The sequence below is a fragment of the Psammomys obesus genome, unplaced genomic scaffold, assembly GCF_907164565.1.
Source record: "Psammomys obesus unplaced genomic scaffold, mPsaObe1.curated_primary_1811, whole genome shotgun sequence".
NCBI classification, from domain to species: domain Eukaryota; kingdom Metazoa; phylum Chordata; class Mammalia; order Rodentia; family Muridae; genus Psammomys; species Psammomys obesus.
This window is the reverse complement of record NW_026585644.1, coordinates 54,086,156-54,106,515: the sequence shown is the minus strand read 5'-3', so window position 1 is coordinate 54,106,515 and position 20,360 is coordinate 54,086,156. Positions and strand designations below refer to the sequence as shown.

The window sequence follows — 20,360 nt, the reverse complement described above, 5'->3', positions numbered from 1 at the left end:
AAGTAGGATGTATAATTTAACTTGGCTGAACTTAAAGTTATTCATGAAAGCAGAAAAACAGGTGAGTGGCCCTAACGATAACAGCTGAAATGCAGATATTAAATCTGCTATCATTTTCTAGAAATAGTGTCTAGATCATAAGTCTGGTTTTTCTGTAAAAGGTTTAAGGTCAGAAATTAGAAACTCAAATATGAAGTTAATATTTCAATTAAAATATAGACAGGATAAAACAAAATTAAGAAAATTACATTAAGCAGGATTTAAAGAAAGAAAAGATCAGATACTTCTCTGCACTGTTCTGCGAGTCCTGTGTGCTTTGGGGATATTGAAAAAAGAGGCAAAGGAACAGAAATACAAGTATTCTGAAGTAAAAGCAGGAAGAATTCATGTCTGAATAAAATGGAATAATTTGAATTATGAGAAGACAAAATTTTTACATTCTAGCAGTGAGACAATGGATTGTGGGAGAAGTAAAATGTTCCTATTTTGGCTCCTATTAAGTTGAAATGCTGAAAAGACCAACTGCAAAGCAGATGATGTGGTCCTTCATATATTGGTTTTATTCCTCTGGAAAATGATCTTTATTTTTGGAGAGAAGAGTTAAATGCCAAGAGATTCATGTGCCAGTGATTACAGAAGTAATTACAGAAAAAAGGAAAAGAAAGGAAAACCATATCAAGTAAAAAGCAAAGTTAGCAATACTAAAGTTAAAGGAAACAAATTAAAATGATATTCTTATTGTTTAAGTTTAATATCATTTTTATGACAAACTTATTTCATCCATATTTAAAAACCATTATAATAATTTGTAATAAACTTCAGGAAATTGCATCCTTTGGGGCTGGAGAGATGATTTGTAGTAAAGAACATTTGTTGGTTTTACAGGGAACCCAAGTTTCATATCCAGCACCCATGTTGGGTAGTACACACATAGTACACAAATACACACTCATACACCCAAACATCCATATAAAATAAGTAAATCTTTAAAAATAAAAAAATAATATTTTGAAAATCAGTGAAATCTTCCATTTCATTAGTTAATTACATATCTGATCTAGATTTAAAATTCACATTTGCAAGGATGACATGGTGGCTCAGAGGATAAAAACACCTACTATCAAATCTGGGGTTTGAGTTTGATCCCTGGGGCCCACAAAGTGGGAGGAGAGAACCAACTCCTTCAATTCGTCCTCTGACCTCCACCTGTGCCAGGCACACGTGTACACAAGTGCACAAAAGACAAACTCCTTTAAATTGCATTCTAACCTCTAGTTCATGTCTGGTTCATATTAGTCTATGAAGATGGAGGAAAATCCATATAAATGTTGGTAAATAGAATTTTTAAAAGATTTATGAGTTAAATTTGTTGACAGTTTCATATGTTTTATGAAGTATATACACTCTGATTACTTCTCATTGTCATATCCTCTCCCCCACTCTTGTCATACACACACACACACACACACACACACACACACACACACACACACACCTCCAAGTCCTTTTCTCACATTTAGGTCTTTTTTATTTCTTTGTGACCCATTAACTTTAGGCAGAGCCATCTGTTTGAAGCTACAGACTGAAGGCTGGGAGACTTACCATGAGTACACGCCTGATGATGCAGACTCCCTCTGCCTGGGAATCTATCAGTAGGCAATGGCATCAAGGAGAGTTGGGTGTGATGAGCCACTCCAATGCATAACTGCATTCTAGCATGTCTAATTTTTCATAGGCTCTGGCTTTGGTAACTGCAGCTGTTATGCATAAACAACACATTTTTAAAGGAAGGAAACTTGAAACAAAAGCAGGCTTACAAAATTTTGCTTTAGCTATTTAATATGCACTTCTGGGAAAATATTACATCTTTGTGTGTTTCATAATCCACACATTGATTATAGTTAAAGGAGGTAGTTGCCTAGGGGTTGCCAGTATATGTCAATCTGTTGTCATTCAAGATAGGAAGATGAGTCTAGGCATTTATAAAACTGCAGTAAAACAGAAACTATCCAATAGTATGTGTTTACTTGTTCAATTTTTCAAAGCTGTGGAATTCTTCAAAATTATAAAACTTAAGACCTAGTCTAAAAATATAATTATGAATTATGATCCATCTGGATGATTTATTTCTCTAATTAGTGTACAATAATGCAGTTTGGTGAGATTTACTGTGATAGCCATAGTGGGTAATATAGCCTAACTAAAAGATAAAGAAAATTGCAGGAAATGAAATGCATAGATGGATAGACTGGCTTATGTAATAATATCTGATACCATTAAAAAAAGATTGTTTCACAAAATGAACAGCCATAGACGTAAGGTCATGTCATAAAGCTTCCCTCTTTCCCCTTCCTATTATGAAAGCAATACAACTATCCCAGTTAATTTGAAACTGCTAATGTAAGTTAACCTTTTTTGATATCTCAAGGTCATCCTTCACTGCGTTAAGAGATGCAGGGCGCTACACTGCAGTGAATTCTTTGTGGTTGCTGAGGTTGGGCATTGTTTCCCCTCCTGCTGGGCAACCATGCTTTCTAAATCTTCCTTCTTCATTAAGAAAGCAATTGCTTATTGTTATCATCACCAGCATTCCTCTTTAAAGTAGACACTTCTCTGCTAGAGCAACTTTTCTTCTGAGCTGCTGAAGACAGGAATGTGAAGGAGGAAAAAATTAGCATTCTCTTCGTGATAAAACTAAAGATTCCATGCCAGGCTCTACAGAGTGCTTCCAGGTCTGAATGAATAAACCCCTGTGGCATTTCACTAACATTTCAATATTCAGATACTTTCTTTGTTTGCTTCCAGACTTTTAACCACGTCCTCGGGAATTAGGGTCCCAGTATAAACCCCTCCAAGTGTGACCTTCTAATAGCACATATCGAAGCGGATCACCCCTAGGAGGCCCAGAATTGTAAAATAATAATAAATGTGTATTCTTGCACATTTGTTTGCATACCATCTTTGTAAGTGTAGGTATGTGTAAAACTTGTGTACCAATGTGTTATAATAAATGAGGCTGTATCATGATTTATCAAAATCATTGACATCGTAATTCTCATATTTAATGGAGGTAATAAGGTTTTGGAACATGCACGCATGAGCCATTTTTTTTTTTAAGTTATTCAAGCACTAAGGGTTGATTTTCTTCTCCTAGTCCTTACAGCATGATATTCACTGTTTTCCAAGATCTTACAGGACATTTGTAAATATCAGCTACTGAGCAATAAAACCCATGCCTGCTTTTTGGGATATGGTGGTACTGTTCCCTGCTAATGAGAGCAATACTGCATGTCACCACGATTCACTGTTGTTTTAGACCTTAAGCTTTGGCTGTAGCATTGTTCAATGCTCAAATGCAGTTTCCTTATGTTTTCTTTGCTCTTATGCATCACCTAAGGAATGGTTTAACCTAGGTAGAGTTTTTGTTGTTGTTGTTGTTTTGTTTTTGTATGTAATCTAAATAAGCTAGGTGTTAACCATGATAATTGTGAAACTATTACTAGCACCCATCTGTAAAATATATTTTTCAGGTTATTTTTTAAAAATAACAAAATATCATATGGTATATGAGAGCAAAACCAATGTAAGAGTAGCTTGATATGCTTATGTTATGTTTTAGTAGAAGAATGATACTTAGTCATTTTTTTTTTTTTTTCAGTTCAGGTCTTCACGGTGTCACTGAGTCACAGATAGGCATAATGTATTGAGCAATTTTGGGGCACAGGAAGGAAATTACTCCAGTTGTAATTTCAAACCTACAGTCCTAACATTACATTTAGCCTATGAACTACCAGTCTTAAACAGCTCATTTCTGTCATTTGTTGGCTCTTATAGGCTTATGTTCTATAAATCAGTTCATGAGAACACAGAAACTTCCTAAGAGATATTCTCAGTCTCTTAACGATTATCAGCTTGGGCTCAGAAAGAATGTGCCATGCCTAGAACCACTCAACTGAGAATTATAAGAGTACAGAATTCATAATGATTATTATTTATAAATTTGTGCTTACCATATTTTCTTATTAGAATTATTAAACTATGCATTAATGAACATGTATTGGAAAGTTATCAATTTAAAACTTGTTGACATTCTTGTTTCTGGGTGTCTAATGAAAGTCAGTTGTTTTTGTTTCTTCAAGCTACATGTATTGATTTAGGTGTTCTTGAAAACTTAGTTTACTTGTTTTTGCTCTGCTGTTGCTTTGAGATAGCGGATCACTTGCATTAAGTCTATAATACCCCTGCTCAAATTGGCAAGTACTGAGATAGTGGAACTTCTGTGCTATGTCCAGTAAATAGGCAACTGTCCTAATTCCAAGCCCTTTCTAAGTTGAGATTGTGGGCATGTTCTCTCATGCCCACCCATTTTCTCTTACACTCAAGTAGAATAAGTTGATCACCTGAATGGCTGGCTTGATTTAGAAGGCAGGGTCATACACATAGCCATTGAGTATTTTTTTTTTCGTATAACATTTACTACATAATCTTTTTTTTTTAATAAGAGGTAAAAGTCACCTTCAAATACCTTCAAATAAGGGTATATGATGTGGAAACATAGTAGTATGAAAGCCCAGCTCCTCTGATTTTAATGTCCTGGCTAGCTGTTGGCCCTGCAAGCAGTTCTTGGGATTACCATAAACCAAAAGTCAAGATTAAAAACAAGCACATGAACAAAAACAAGAGAAAACATAGGCTCACTTTTTGTGAAAATCAAGAATAGGCTATTTCTTCCATTATAAACTTAACATTAGAAAATTTAGAGGAATGAGTGGTATTAATTAGCATTGTTTTAAAATTAAATGTTTATTTTGTAATATTAGTTACAGTTTATTAACTTTGTATTCCAGCTGTATCCTACTCCCTCATTCCCTCCCAATCTTACCCTCTCTCCCTTATCTTGTCCCTACCCCTTTCCAAGTCCACTGATAGGGGAGGACCTCTTCCCCTTTCATCTGACCCTAGCTTATCAGGTATCTTCAGAACTGGCTGCAAAGTCCTCCTCTGTGGCCTAGTAGGGCTGTGCCTCCCTCGGGGAGGGTAGGTGTCAAAGAACCAGCCACTGAGTTCATGTCAGAAATAGTTCCTGTTCCCCTTACTAGGGTACCAACTTGGATACCGAGCTACCATGGGCTATATCCGAGCAGGGGTTCTAGGTTATATTAATACATGGTCCTTGGTTGGAGATACAGTTTCATAAAAGACCCCTGTGCCCAGATATATTTGGTCCTTGTGGAGCTCCTGTCCTCTCCAGGTCATACTAACTCCCCCTTCTTTCACATGATTCCCTGTACTCTGCCGAAGGTTTGGATATGAATCTCAGTATCCGCTTTGATACAATGCTAGGTAGAGTCTTTCAGAGGCCCTCTGTGGTAGGCTCCTGTCCTGTTACTTGTTTTCTCCCACATCCAATGTCCCATCCCATTTGTGTTTCTAAGTGAGGGTTGATCATCTTACCCAGGGTCCTCTTCCTTGTTTCTCTTCTTTAGGTGTACAGACTTCAGTATGTTTATCCTATCTTATAGGTCTAGAACCCACTTATAAGTGAGTATATACCGTGTGTGTCTTTCTGCTTCTGGGATACCTCACTCAGGATACTCTTTTCTAGATCCACCATTTGCCTGCAAATTTCATGATGTCCTTGTTTGTAATTGCTGTGTAGAATTCCACTGTGTAAATGTACCACAATTTCTGTATCCTGTATCTTCTGAACAACCCAGATGTCCACCAACAGAAGAATGGATACAGAAATTGTGGTGCTTCTAATTTGCATCTTAAAGCAGTTTCATAATCCATGGGAGAGAGCTGAAAGAGTTGTTCTGCTGCAGATACCCCTGGGTTGTGGAGCACTGAATGACACAACCATGTGTCCTGGAATATTATGGGGCTTTGGTGCATATTTCAGTTTTTAAAATTTTAACTCAGTGTTACCTAAATTTATCTCCTCCTGTTCCTGAGGTGACCTAATTTGATGTCTGATACTCTTCAATATCTTTTTCACAAAGGTTGTGCAATGCCCTTAGTAACATTCTGGAGGTTAGTTGAATATTTAATTTTCTAAAGTTAAAGCTAAGTCTTTTGAGATATGAAGCTCAGTCCACTAAAGGTTACTAAAGAATAGCTTGGATAATAAATCTGACAAAATAAATAGTTCCAGAAAAAATAATTCTTTTTCCTAGGTTAACTTATTGGGCATGATACTCCAAATATGCATTCATTATCTTTGCATCATGATAATATATACCATTATCATTACCATATATGAAAAATATGTCAGATTTTCTTCAATTTTATTTTAAATAAAAGGTTTTGGAGGTTGCACCAAATTCCTAAGAGAATGCTTAGTGGCATTATAACACGTAGGATGGGAAATTAGTAAATATACAGTCAGGATTCTAACATGTCCCAATCATGTTACTCAGGGGAAATCACTTAAAGCTTATAAGATACATTGCTTCAAAATAATTTTTTTCAAAACACAATGATCATACTTTTTATCTTTTTATTATTTTATAATGTCTTAGTGCTATCAATTCTCAATCATCAATAGCAAGAAATCTGTGACTGATTTTTATTTGTAGCTTGTGAATTTCTTTATACTGTTTGGCTTGTTTGTAATATCTCAAAGAAGCAAAGCCACACTAAAATCTTGATTGGAGAAGGTATAAAATATTTGCAGATTTTTCTCCCATGCCTATGAAATTCACTCCTTTCTTATTGCTCATTGCTTAATGCAGATAATCATAGTGTCTGGTGTTTTAAAAAAGTTTGTAGTCTGTTTTCTTTCTCTTTGTTTTGTTTTTTTGTTTTTTGTTTTTTGGATTTTTTTTTTTTGCTTAATTTTGCCTATTCAAATTAAAGAAACCCTCAGACCCACTTTGAAAAGTTTACACAGGTAGTTGCCTCCTTGGGAACAAAGTTTACTTCATCATCTGTTCTCCCTGCTTGATATACATACCATAATCTCTCAATTCCATTGAAATACTCATTTTCATATTTTCTTCATCCAGTAGAGCATTTCAGAAAAGAAAGTATCAATGCAGCCATTGTCAAGATTGGCCAAACTTGTGCCTGTGCAATCTCCAAGAGATGTCTAATCCTTGCTTGCACAGTGACATGGCATTTTCCTCTTAAATTTCTCAGTTATCATACTCTCTAATGCATTTGCATGTAGCCTGTATTCCATAATGCTTCTTTGAATTACTCTAAGCAAGTTCTCATTTTTACTAAAAACAGTAAAATATAAATCCTGGCTTCTGATTTGCATCCTCAATTATCTCGCTCTACTTTTCCACCTTTATGAATTTTCTGACTCTTTCTTCTCACCATGATCATGACACGATCAGTGAATCTGGTATCAAATCAGAAGAATGGAAAAGGAGATTGCTTATATATTTCTAGTTGAAATATATAATTAAAAATAAAGTCCCCAGTAAAAGTTCACTCTACATGACTTACATATTTGCTGTCGTTGCTAGGTTACATTTTTACAAGGGCACCATTCAGAATAATGAGATAGATTATAAAGATATGCAATAACAGACCATGGAATGAATCTGAATTCTGCAAAGGAGATCTCTTTGCATGCAAAATAAAACTTAGATCGTAATGCAGTCTTGTGTATTCATGTTATATTAATCTAAACAATGCTTGATCATAATGTGTTGGTGAACTTGCCCAACAAATCTGTTCTAGCAAACAAAACACCAGATGCAATGCTTAGAATGGTAACTTGTTAAAATTAGATTCTTTTGGTAGAAAAGAAAATGGAATGCTCTGAATAAAATTCATTAGCATTTGGTGTGGATGAAAGCAAATTACTGATAACATTTCAACTTATTCCATTGACATTTTTTTAAATATATTTTTAGAGTTAAATTAGACTGTAGAATAATAATATAAAATTTTAATATTTATAAGTTTGCTTTCTAAAAATGATCTGTTAGCCACAGTTCAAAATCATTTCCCAGTTGTCACTGGAAAGTCAATGTGATTTGCAGGAACATTAGATGTAACACTGGTGGCTAACCTTCATGGTACACTCCAACTACCTGAGGGAGTATGGGAGAGTCTGGGACTGCAAGGACAAGAGAAAGAAATTATTTGTGGTTTTCAAATGTCTACTAGAGGGAAAGGCTATCTACTTAAGATTTGCCATATGTCTAGGCTCAAATCCATACAAATGTCCATGAATGAATTACCTGCTCAGAGGACACATTCCCAGAAGTATAGTGTAGTGTCTTAGACAGTTGAGGTGTTAAAAGGAAAATCAATTAATTCTGTGAAAGTTCTCCAAACCAATTGAATTATTTGAATTGTTTGTATGTTTGCCTGAATTAGGTCAGTAAATTTAGTCATGGTAGATTTTTTAGCACAAAAGAACTTTGTCTGACAAATAGATTGAATTTCTTGGCGAGTGGCTGCCAAACTGACACATTTACACTTTCATGCTCTTCATTATATTTTCACCATGCACATTCATTTCATCATGCTTCACATTTATCTATTCATGCTACAGCACTAGTGGCTATTCTGGAATCTTCAAAACCTTCTGCAGACATGACAAATTTAAATGAGTTATACATTAAATCAACTCCTGAAAACTCAGGAGAACAAAGAACATGAAAATTCATACCAGGCCTTCAAGTGTTTTCCCTACCTAACACATACTATTTGTAAAGGTACTGGATTTTAAGAAGAATGTTTTGAACCAAAAATACTGAAGAATATAGAAATGTTCTGTTTCCCTCACTGAAGAGAAGCAATATGGACCCTCTGCCTTCTTTCCCATGAATGGCTTCATATTCATTTGCATCTTACTATTATCCAAAAAAAAAAAAAATCTTCACTTACTCAAACTTAGCATTTTGTGGTCCTTAATGCCTGATGTCAAATAATAACAAAATGTTTTACATATAAAATTTAAATAAATTAATATTCAATGAATGAATTGCAAGATTTATAGTAGGGTCTTATTTCTTTTACTCTTCACAAGGGCTACGTGGTTTATTAAAAGCTTGAAGACAGTATCATTCAGAATCAATCTTCCTTTTTGTTCTTTGAAACCCTTATTTCATGCCTACGTTCACCATTTGGGTCTTAAGTTTTGTATCAGCAATAATTATGTGTATCAGGGAAATACTTACTGAATTGTTACTGTGTGAAGGGGATTGCCTTCAGCATTTGGCAATTATTATTTTCTTTAATCCTCAAACAACTAATGGAGTCAGTATTACACAAATGAGAAAGTTGAGGAGGATTTTTCTCTTGCTGGATATGGCAGAGCTATAAAGAAGCAGAAGAGAAAATCAACAGCAGCCCTCTGCACTGGAATTTGCTCTCATAACCATTAAGCCATTAAGCCATATTACCTTCTACTCAGAGCCCTGCCTCTCATGGTTTTGTGTTAATGCTTGTTTCACCTTCTTGGGTATATATTAAAGTTCTTTTTTCTCTTTCTTTCTTTCTTTCTTTCTTTCTTTCTTTCTTTCTTTCTTTCTTTCTTTCTTCTTCTTCCTCCTCCTCTTCTTCCTCTTCCTTTCCTTCTTCTCCTCCTCCTTCTTCACAAGACTAGCTGTGAAACAGCTCAGTAGCATATATTAGCTTATTTGTTGGCATGAGAGCTACCAAAATGTAAAATTTTCAAAAGAATAGTATACTTTTGTTCAACAGTTTATTCTTAGTTATGTGTGAACTTGAAATTGGAGTAATAGTAATGACAAAATTATTTGTGGTTTAATTGATGAGTTAAGGTTTTTTTAGTATTGTGGATTAAATGCATGGCCTAATACATGCTAGCCATCTGCTCTACCTAAGCCATATGATCTGGCTCTTAACAGGTAAACAAACGTTTCAGATGAAGTATAAGTATTGTTTATTTATATTGCATGCATATCACAAGCAGACAGGCTATTTTCTTGCTTGGAAAGAAATCTTCTATTTCTTCATTATTGCATGAGTCATACACAAACACTTCTGCCCTCCTTTTCTGCTTATTTATACCCAGGAGCCAAGTTTACTGGATTTCCCCATACAGTATAAATTTGAACTGTTTTCCAAGCAAGAGTAGTCTAGCACAACAAATCAAATAATTCGTGAAATCTGTCTGTGTTTATAGTAGTCCAAAATATTACAGCAGTGCATTAAACCCAGATAGTACTGCTAATCAATTAAGGAAAATCTATTGATTCCCTGAACATTTTGTTGTTTGTAGACTGCTTCTTATTTCATTTCATAGCAAGATTTTCCCCACCATTTAAATTAAAGCTCATTATTTATTCTTCATAATATATCCTTCATTGAGGCTGTTGATATGGCTCAGCTAATAAATGTAACTGACCCCTCCTCCTCTAAGCCTGATGACCTGATTAGTCCTGAGGACCCACATGGTGAAAGGAGAGAAGCAACTCCTACAAGCTGTCCTCTGGCCTCCATCCTGGCAGAGGCCACTCACCCCAGTTAATTAAAAATATGATGAAAAATATGCTCACCACTTTCTGTGTTAACATGGTCTTTACTCATCTCAACTATGACCCCGAGAGCCATCTTCTTAACAGAAGGAATCACAGTGTTTGGCTGTTTCTGCTCCAAAACTCTCTCAGCTGCCTCCCTGTTCTTCCCACCTTACATCTGCCATCACATACATACACAGTAGCTTCTTAGCTCACCACCAGATTCTTAGGAGCCTCCTTTTCATTTTCCATATGGATAGAAACTCAAATGGGATCTTGTTCACTCCTTTTAAAGAATCTGTTTCACATGTCCCTACATCCAACGAGTGGATTTCAGAAATTAGAGTGGGGCAGACAGAGCAGGATCCATGGGTTTTGTTTAGACCGCCATTGGTCTTATCTATTTATTTATTTATTTATTTATTTATTTATTTATTTATTTATTCATTTATTTTTAATTTTTATTTTGGCTTTACATCCCAATCATAGCCCCCACTCTCCTCTTTTCCTTTTCCCACCCTCGTCATCCTATCCCCCCTGCCCTTGCTCTCAGAAAAATGGACCCCCTCCGGTCGACCCATCCCAGCACCTCAAGTTGCAGCAGGACTGAGCTCCTCTTCACACTGTAGCCAGGCAAGGCAGCCAGGCTAGGGCAAAGTGATCAAAAGCAGAGAACAGAGTCCATGTTCTAGACAGCACCTGTTCAACTTCTTATGGAACCTACATGAAGATCAAACTGCCCATTGCTTACATATGTATGTGAAGCCTACATCCAGTCCATTATGCTCTTTGGTTGGAGCTTCTGACTGTATAAGCTGCCATGGGTCTAAGTTAAGTCTGTTGGTCTTTTTGCAGTGTTCTTGCCCCTCAGGGATCTCCTATCCTTCCCTCCCACTCTTCTAGAGTACTCCCTGAGCTCCACCTGATGTTTGTATGTGAATCTCAGCATCCAATTCGATCAGTTTCTAGTGGAGCCTCTCAGAGAACAGTTAAGGTAGGCTCCTGTCTGTAAACATAGCAGAGTATCATTAATGGTGTCAGAGGTTGGCTCTCTCCCACGGGGTAAGTGACAGGTTTGTGCTTTACTTCAGCACACCAGTGCTCCTCCCAGACAGGCCACTTGGCAGTTATGAGTGAGTGACTCTCTCATGATGCCTCACAGGCTGTTGCCTACTGTGTCTTCTAGAAAGACATCCTTCCCTCCTTTACTTTCTGAGACCCTTATTAGATATTGTTCAAATTAGTGGTTTTCCTGTGTGTCACTTCTCCTAGCTCTTGGTATCTGTCTTTTATGTCATTGTTTGGCTACTACCAAAATTAGTTCCTGATAAATATAAAGCATTTAACTCCTGTCAAATGGGCAGATGGATTGATGGATGAATGTAACCATTTTCTTCTTCCTGTGTAAATGTCTTCCTAACTAATCGCCTTTTTCTTCTAAAACTAATTTTCCTGGTTATAAATTTTTATCAAAGTACTACAAAATAATGCTCTGAAAAAAGCTACTCTGAACAGTCCTAGTCAAGCAAGCTGACACACCCAAGTGTGATTCCTACATGTGATCCCTAAGATGATTCCTCATTGTAAATGATTTTCAGGAAAATTCTGATGATTAAATTTTTGTGGTTTTCTACACACCTGAAAATCTTATTGTGTTTTTACATTTATTTCCATCTGAATAGAGAAAGTACACAATATAAAATTGTACTTACAGGAATTATTTCGGTGGCAATGAATTCTTATTATAATCAATAAAATGTGCATATAATTGGGAAAATTAAAACACTCCTTTTCCTAGTATTGGTGAAAAAAACAAATTAGGTTTAAACACTTCTTTTTAAAAATGTTTCAAAATCAACATAATCTTTTACTAATATATTATAGTTTAAAATATATTTGGATTTTTTTTTTTCTGGGCCAGAGCAGAAGTATACATTTACACATCTACCCTTAGCAGACAAGTCTGAGGGTAGCATGCATTCTAAAATACCTTTGATTTTAATTAAAGTCACTCTATTTTACCAACTTCTTTTGAAATTCAAATTTCTCATTTTCTTCCCAGCTTCATAAAATAAGCAGATATCCTGTGGTAAAAGAAATACCAAGTTGAAATAAATAGTCCCTTTTTCAGCGTGGCAAGCCAGAACCGAGTAATAACTGCTTTATATTAGATTGGATTGAATGTGCTGTTTTGTGAATAGAATTATACAAGCATAGGGATGTTCATAGGTGCACATTTACTTAAATAGCTAATGTTAAATGGGCAATCTTTCATCAGAAAACCTCATGAAAAAGTTTTACTGAATATAACCACCTAAAATTGATTTAATTAATTTAAATGTAATAAGAATAAACCCAGTTTTTCAATCATGAAAAGGGCATGGGATTTTATCCAAAGCAAAGCCAGAGATTTTCTATGGAATATCATTTTGTCTTCATCTAGTATCTTAGATTTTGAAACCCCATTAAGCAAACTAGTCATACTCACATTTAAAATATTCTAAAATGGGTGGAAAGCCAAACATCAAAACCGAAGATGCTCTCACACATTCTGCTCCTTATCATAAGACCCTCAAAGATCTCAAAAATCTCCCTTAGGATTTTGGCTTCCGATTGTTGTAAAAGTAAGATAATCATGTAAATGGATTCTCTTGACTACTTCAATTGTATGATGAGAGTAGATTTTTTTAATATAAAAAAGAGCAAGCACATTTGAATTAAATAATGGCCTTAGGTTAATTTTTAGCAATTAAACACACTTTAAAAAAATAAACCAAAACAACCCACAAAAAATGGTATTGAAATAAATTTACTGGAATGGTGATTTTTTAATCAATTTTTATAATTTTGTAATATGGTCTTCACCGTGCCATTTTCATACATATGTGTTATTATATTTGTTCAAAGTTGCCTCCCACTCCCACACTTTCCCCTCTCTTCCCTAGACTGACTCTGAGATGTGGTTTACTTTAGCACTGAATTGTAGGTAAGTGAGCTGTGGTAGCTCATTGAGCAGACTGAGGCAGGAGAACCATTGGGAGTTTGAAGCCAGTTTGACCTCCAGTGAAACTCTGTATCAAAACCAAACCAAACTAGTTACTGATACAGAAACTGATTGTATATATTGAAGGTGACAGCCTTAAATTCACAGCAGCTTTATTCCTAATAGCCAGAATAAGGAAACAACCCAGATATTCCTCAACCAATAAGAATAATGTGCTATATTTACAGAATAAAAGGTTACTCACCTATTAAAAAGAAAAAAAAATCATGAAATTTTCAGGAACATGGGTGGAATTAGAAAAAATTATGCTGAGTGAGGTTACTCAGACCCAGAAAGACACACATGGTATATACTCACTTATAAGAAGGTATTAGCCATATGGTGTATCATAACCATACTACAATCCACAGACGCAAAGAGGCTAAGCAATAAGGAGGGCACAATGGAGAATGCTTGACTCTCACTCAGAAGGGGAAATAGAATGGACATCAGAAGTGGGTAAGGAGTGGGAAATGGGAGGGCAAGGGTGTGAGATTGGGAGTGAGAGCAGAGATCAGGTACAGGGAGAGCAGGGTTGGGGGTGGAAGGTGAGAGGACAGGGAGAGAGAAAGGAAATTAGTAAGGGACACCTCTAGGACAGGCTGGAAACATGACTCTATAGGCTCCTGGGAGGATATGGGGGTGACTTTAGCTGATATTCCTAGCAGGGGAAAACATGGAAACTGAAATGGCCACCTCCTAGCCAGTAAGGACTTCCAGTGGAGGAAGGGGGACACCAACCCACCCACAAAACCTTTGATCCCAAATTTACCCTGCCTACAATATGGAGCAGAGATTGAGGGAATAACCAATCAATGACTGGCCAGATTTGAGGTCTTCTCCTGTCCACTTTGGAATATCTATTGTCATCCTGGTTCAGCTCAACCAAGAGACTTTTAACCACATTCTGTGTTATTGGAGTTTATCTTTTACTATCATGAAAGTGAGAGAGAATTCTCATTGTCTTCAAAGCTTTACTGCACACATAATTATCATTATCATGTATTTGCTGAAATTTTAAAACTCCTGTTAATTTAACAAAATTAGCAAAATATGTTATCATTAAAATAAACTGCTGAGTAGAAAAATTCCACCCCAACCATTAATTTTTATTTTTGTATTTAAAATGTAACATCACATTGAAATACAAAACTTTTTTCCCCCCTACGACTCTTCATACAAGAAATTACACTCCAGGTTCTTAGTATCCATAGCATATATTTAGCTACAAGATGTGCGTGCAATAAGCAAAAATTGATTTGTGTGACTTGAAGCATAGTGAATATTTAATACATTTGATGTAATGAATATTTATCATCTGGAGAAAGGAGTGATTTGAAAATAATAAGCTTGAAATATAAAATAAATCAAGACAAATATAAGTTAGCATTATGTTTTTTTTCACTGTATTCAGCAGTTGGAAAACCTGAATTTAGCTATCAACACAGAGGAAATGATGTATGTTTTCACATGCAAATAGTCAAATAGATTAAAAACTAAAAGAATCTATTAAGTTTCTTCTACAATGTGCAGAATGCAAAGTGTTATCAATCTTCTCCATCGTTACTCTGTTTCTATAGCAACTTGGAAGATGTTGTGCCAAAGAGAAATTCTACAACATATATTTGCATTGTCACACACTCACACAATAATCGGAGGGGAAGAAAATACTTCTATGATTCTAGATATCAGATTTCCAAAGAACATTGCCTTTATACATTTTTAATAACAGGGGAAAATGCTATCAACACAACAAGATTCTGAAATGAGTGTTAAATTAATTGGTAAAACTGAAGAAAAAAAAGATATTTTCATAGTCTTAACATTGCAAAGGTTTTAGTAAATACAAAGTGAAAAATTGTTTTTATTGTAAAGAAGACAGAATAGCCTCCAAACCTATATACATCCAGGCTAAGGTCACTCACTGTACAATAAAGCAGCAACTGTTTACCTACCCCTACACATAATGAAAAGGAACTAAAAAGCCATAGAGCCTTTTGAATATCCTTGAGCAAACTACAGATCAACCCAAGTTGACGGATGGATAAGTCCTCTTCCAAAGAATATCTTCTTTATCTCTAACTCAAGGGACCAGGTAGTCATGGCAACTGACTTGAAGGTGACATCCAAGTATGGATAGTAAAGCAGACAGAGTCCACATTAAGGCTTTGTCTACACAAACTATTATTTTCTTGGGATAATAATTATATAATCCATTAACAGGAGACTATAAGTAAAAATATAGTAGTCCTTTGAAACTAATGTAAGTTTAAAGTTATCAAAAAATCTTATTAATAGAATTATGCTAGCTTAAAAATAAAAGTTTAAATCACATTCTCACTAAAATATGCTGCATATAATCTTAAACCTATGGGGAAATCCAGTCGCCATAGGAAAAATTGGAAATCCAATTTTTCTACTATTTTTATTTTGAGTGATGAAAAAAATGATCATTGGCAATATGAAATGTGAATGGCTTCTTAACCTAATCCCACAGAAAATCTAGGAAACACGCCTGGTGTCTCCCAGCTTGAGACAATCATTAGGCCAGGTGAGGACAGCTCTACTTACTCTTCTGAAATGTGGTATAAGTTTCTTATTAAAAAAAAAAAAAAAAAACTTCACATCGTCCCTGGGTGTTCTACTAAGGTAGGACAAAAGGTGCTCACAGGTAGATAAGCTTATTATATGGATATTAAGTTTTTCTTACAGCATTCATTTCCCCAGAACTAAAACTATAAGGAAATTTTAGCTTTTATCTTTTTCTATTGTTTTTTAAAGTAGCCTTGAAAAGAATAGAAGGCATTTTGAAGATTATTTTTACAATACTATTTGATTGATTCTAGCTGGGTTTTATTTTGTTGGATGGACTGAGCAGATGGTATTTATTTTCTAAATTTTTATTTAAAATTTTTTACATATTTTTTTCTAGGTTAGGATTTTAGATAACAGCGAGTACCTTATCTGGCCATGAGCTGCCATTGTGTGTTGTTCTTTTCTTTTTTTTAAATAATTTTTATTTTTATTATTAGTTACATTTTATTAACTCTGTATCCCAGCTGTATCCCACTCCCTTATTCCCTCCCAACCCCACCCTCCCTCCCTCATCTCCTCCCTGCCCCTTTCCAAGTCCACTGATAGGGAAGGACCTCCTCCCCTTTCATCTAACCCTAGCTTATCTGGTATCTTCAGGACTGGCTGTAAAGTCCTCCTCTGTGGCCTAGCAGGGCTGCTCCTCTCCTGGGGAGTGGGGAGGTCAAAGAGGCTGCCATTGAGTTCATGTCAAAAATAGTCCCAGTTCCCCTTACTAGGGAAACCCATTTGGTTACTGAGCTACCACGGGATACATCAGAGCAGAGGTTCTTGGTTATATCCATAATGGTCCTTGGTTGGAATCTCATTAAAGTCTCATAAAAGACCCTGTGCCCAGATATATTTGGTCCTTGTGGAGCTCCTATTCTCTTCACATCATACTAACTCCCCCTTCTTTCATGTGATTCCCTGCACTCTGCCCAAGGTTTGATTATGAGTCTCAGTATCTGCTTTGATACACTGCTAGGTAGAGTCTTTCAGAGGCCCTCTGTGATAGGCTTCTGTCCTGTTTATTGTTTTCTCCTACATCCAATGCACTTCCCATTTGTCTTTCTAAGTGAGGATTGCTCATCTTACCCTGGGTCTTCTTTCTTGTTTATCTTCTTTAGGTGTATAGATTTCATTATGTTTATCATATCTTATAGGTCTATATAAATGAGTATATATCATGTGTGTCTATACTTTCAGGGATCATTTCTATAGTTCATTACATAACATATTCTTTCTTCTCCTCCAATTCCACCCAATCCACCCTTACCCACTTAACCTGTGGTTTCTCTCTGTTTCTCTGTCCCGATCTCTGTCTCTCTCTCTCAAAAACAAAGTAAAAACTGACAGCTAAAAATAAAAACTAAGAAAACACAAAATACCAAAAAAAGAAACAAGGAAAGAAAGAAAGAAAGAAAGAAAGAAAGAAAGAAAGAAAGAAAGAAAGAAAGAAAGAAAGAAAAGAAAAGAAAAAAAAAAGAAAAGAAAAGAAAAGAGAAAGTACACAGAACTTATGGAGTCCTCTGTGTGCTAACCAACTACCCCTGGCATGGGGCCTGCCCTGGAGTGTGGTGATACACCCAGTGACAGTACTCTGAAGAAAACTGATTTCTCATTCTTTGCAGGTGTCAGTTGCAAATAGCTTCCTGGTTAAGTGGTGGAAGTTCGTGGTCCTTCTCAGTGTTGGGTTTTTGTCTCGTTTGAACCTGTGCAGATCTGGTGCATGCTGTCACAGTCTCTGTGAGCTGTGCACATGTGTGTCAGTCCTATTGTGTCTGGAACATGCTGTTTCTGCTACCTCTGACTCTTTTAATCCTTTGCTTCCTCTTCCATATAGGTCAACAAATCTTGAGAAGATACATTTGATAAACACATCTGACTTAGAGTTGAGTCTCTTGTTCTCCACATATTTTGATTCTGCTATTTTTGTTTGTTTGTTTGTTTGGTTGGTTGGTTTGATTTGGCTTTGGCATTTTGGCATGTCTGTTTGCATTTTAAAATTATTTCAGTTAAGCAAATATTCTTTTTTCTAAAATCATCATTTGTGTCTGAGCCTCTTTTATCTGTCAACTACTCTTAATCTGTTAGTGTGCTTTTGATTTTACTTTGGGATGTGATTGTGCTAGCTCAAATCAGAATAGGTATTAGAAGGAACTTTCAGATGTTACTATAAGGGGGATTATACTATATGTTATTATAATCAAGTGGCCTTTAACTGTCATTTCAAATGGTTACCATGAAGCTTGGTGTGGCTGTGCTTTTCTGTGTTCCAGGTGCCATGTTTCAATGAGTGCAAGAAAAGATGGAGAGAGTCTCTTACCAAGTTTCAAATGTGGAGCAAGTTTATTATTTTATTATACCTATTAATTTATGATAAAATATTTTGGTATAATTAGTATCTGAAAATATTTTTCTCTATCCTTAAGCAACATAAATCTCACCCTCTCTGACTTTGCCATAGCTCTCAAATGTGTGTGTGTGTGTGTGTGTGTGTGTGTGTGTGTGTATCCGGCCAAATTTAGTACATATCTTGAGGTCTCAGGTCCTGAGTCCTGATCTGCCCCTGGAGTACAGAGAATATGTCTTGCAGTACTTATTGTTTACAGATCCTGACATTTTTTGCATTTCTTTCTGTGAGAATTGTTTCCAGACCAAGTGCCAGACTCAGGTCCCTGATGGTGCCCACTCCCAGCCTTCCATATTTTCTGCTTAGAGTCTCTCTCCCCAGTTTCCATAAACCCCATAAGATACATCACCCTGAATTCTTATGTTCTTCAATCAGCTCCATCATTGGCAATATTTCTATACTCAAATATTTCATTTATACCTCTTTTATCTGAGGGTTTCACTGGGCTTGGATCTGACCTTTTTTATATTTACTTCACTATTTCATTTACTCCCATTACAAACCCTTAATTATGAAACAACCGAAATCTCTCTTCCATGCTGATTTAATTCCAAAGGACAAATATGATGAGAGGCACAATGTTACAAGGAACAGTAAAATCCCCACAGTCATGAGACACCCTCTGCTTTCCAATCATTTGCACATCATGAAGCCCAAGAAGATGATGATGTTTGAATGCCACTTTGAAGTAATAAGGAAGCTATTTCCTGCTGTTTCTCCTTGGCATCTCCATGAACATCATAGAAAGTTGTCCACTTTCCAGAACAGTCCCTGCCACGGCTGAATTAAGCCTTCATGGTGAATGCAGATCTGGTAGGCAGCATATTTCCTCATTCCTGCAGCACATGCAATTTTTTTTATTCAGTTAGCTATTTTTCATTAATTATATAGTAATTTTGCATAGTATGAGATGCATTATAACATGCTAAGGCATATATTCAATCTGTAGCAATCAAAGAAGGAAAACAGTTATTCATCTGGAGCTAGTTTCTGCATACCAGTCAATACTGGATCCATGGAATCTCCCAGTATTGATTTTATTAGTGTGTAGATTATAGGAAAAACAAAAGACTGTCTACATTTTAACTTTTTTTTCACATTTACAGCCATTCACTCAAAGTTGCAGACATTAGTGATTGAGGAAGAAGTGCCTGAGATAAACTTTTAAAAACAAAAATGGAAAATTTATACCATAACTATTCCTTCTTAAACTTAAAAAATACCTGTTAATTTAATTTAATATTTCCATTGTCTTATGAACACGTGCAGTCTTGTGTGTGGAGGTCAGAGGATGACTTGCTGGACTTGTCATGTGGGTGACAGTGAATTGAACTCAGATCCTCATGTACCCATAACAGCTGAGCCAAGTTTCTAAGATGACTATTTTGTTTCTGTCTTTTTAAAAATGTTCCAAACATATATAACGGTGATACATTAAAATAAGTTTGTCTCTGAATAGCAATTAATGGAGTCCTCAACTGGAAAGAGATGGGGAAGGTGGAATAGCAGACACCATTGAAATATCAGTCAAAGTGGTTCATGGTCCCATCATTTCTAAAAGGTATCTTGTTACCCAAGGAAAATTCAGTAGAAGACATCAAAAAACGAGTATTTGGTTCAAGATACTTTTAATAGACAATTATATCAATTACAAAAAATACTGAAAAGAAAACAAACAAACAAACAAAAAAAAACAAGTACTATCCAAATGCAGACAGTGATGATTCTAGACTTTATGGATGAGATAGAATCAGTTTTTAACTCATTTCCCAAATCTGAAAATCGTTAAAAATCCTGTAATAGGTAGTGCATACATGGGCGCGCGCACGCGCGCGCACACACACACACACACACACACACACACACACACACACACACACAC

The 20,360-nt window shown here is 35.8% G+C and overlaps 1 protein-coding gene and 1 pseudogene across 26 annotated transcripts in view; both read left to right on the top strand.

Annotated features, from left to right (window-relative positions):
* The window catches only part of Nrxn1 (neurexin 1), a 1,203,268-nt gene that overhangs the window by 381,610 nt on the left and 801,298 nt on the right, over positions 1-20,360 (top strand). The window lies entirely within an intron of this gene.
* Positions 17,256-17,357, top strand: LOC129691524 (small nucleolar RNA U3; annotated as a pseudogene).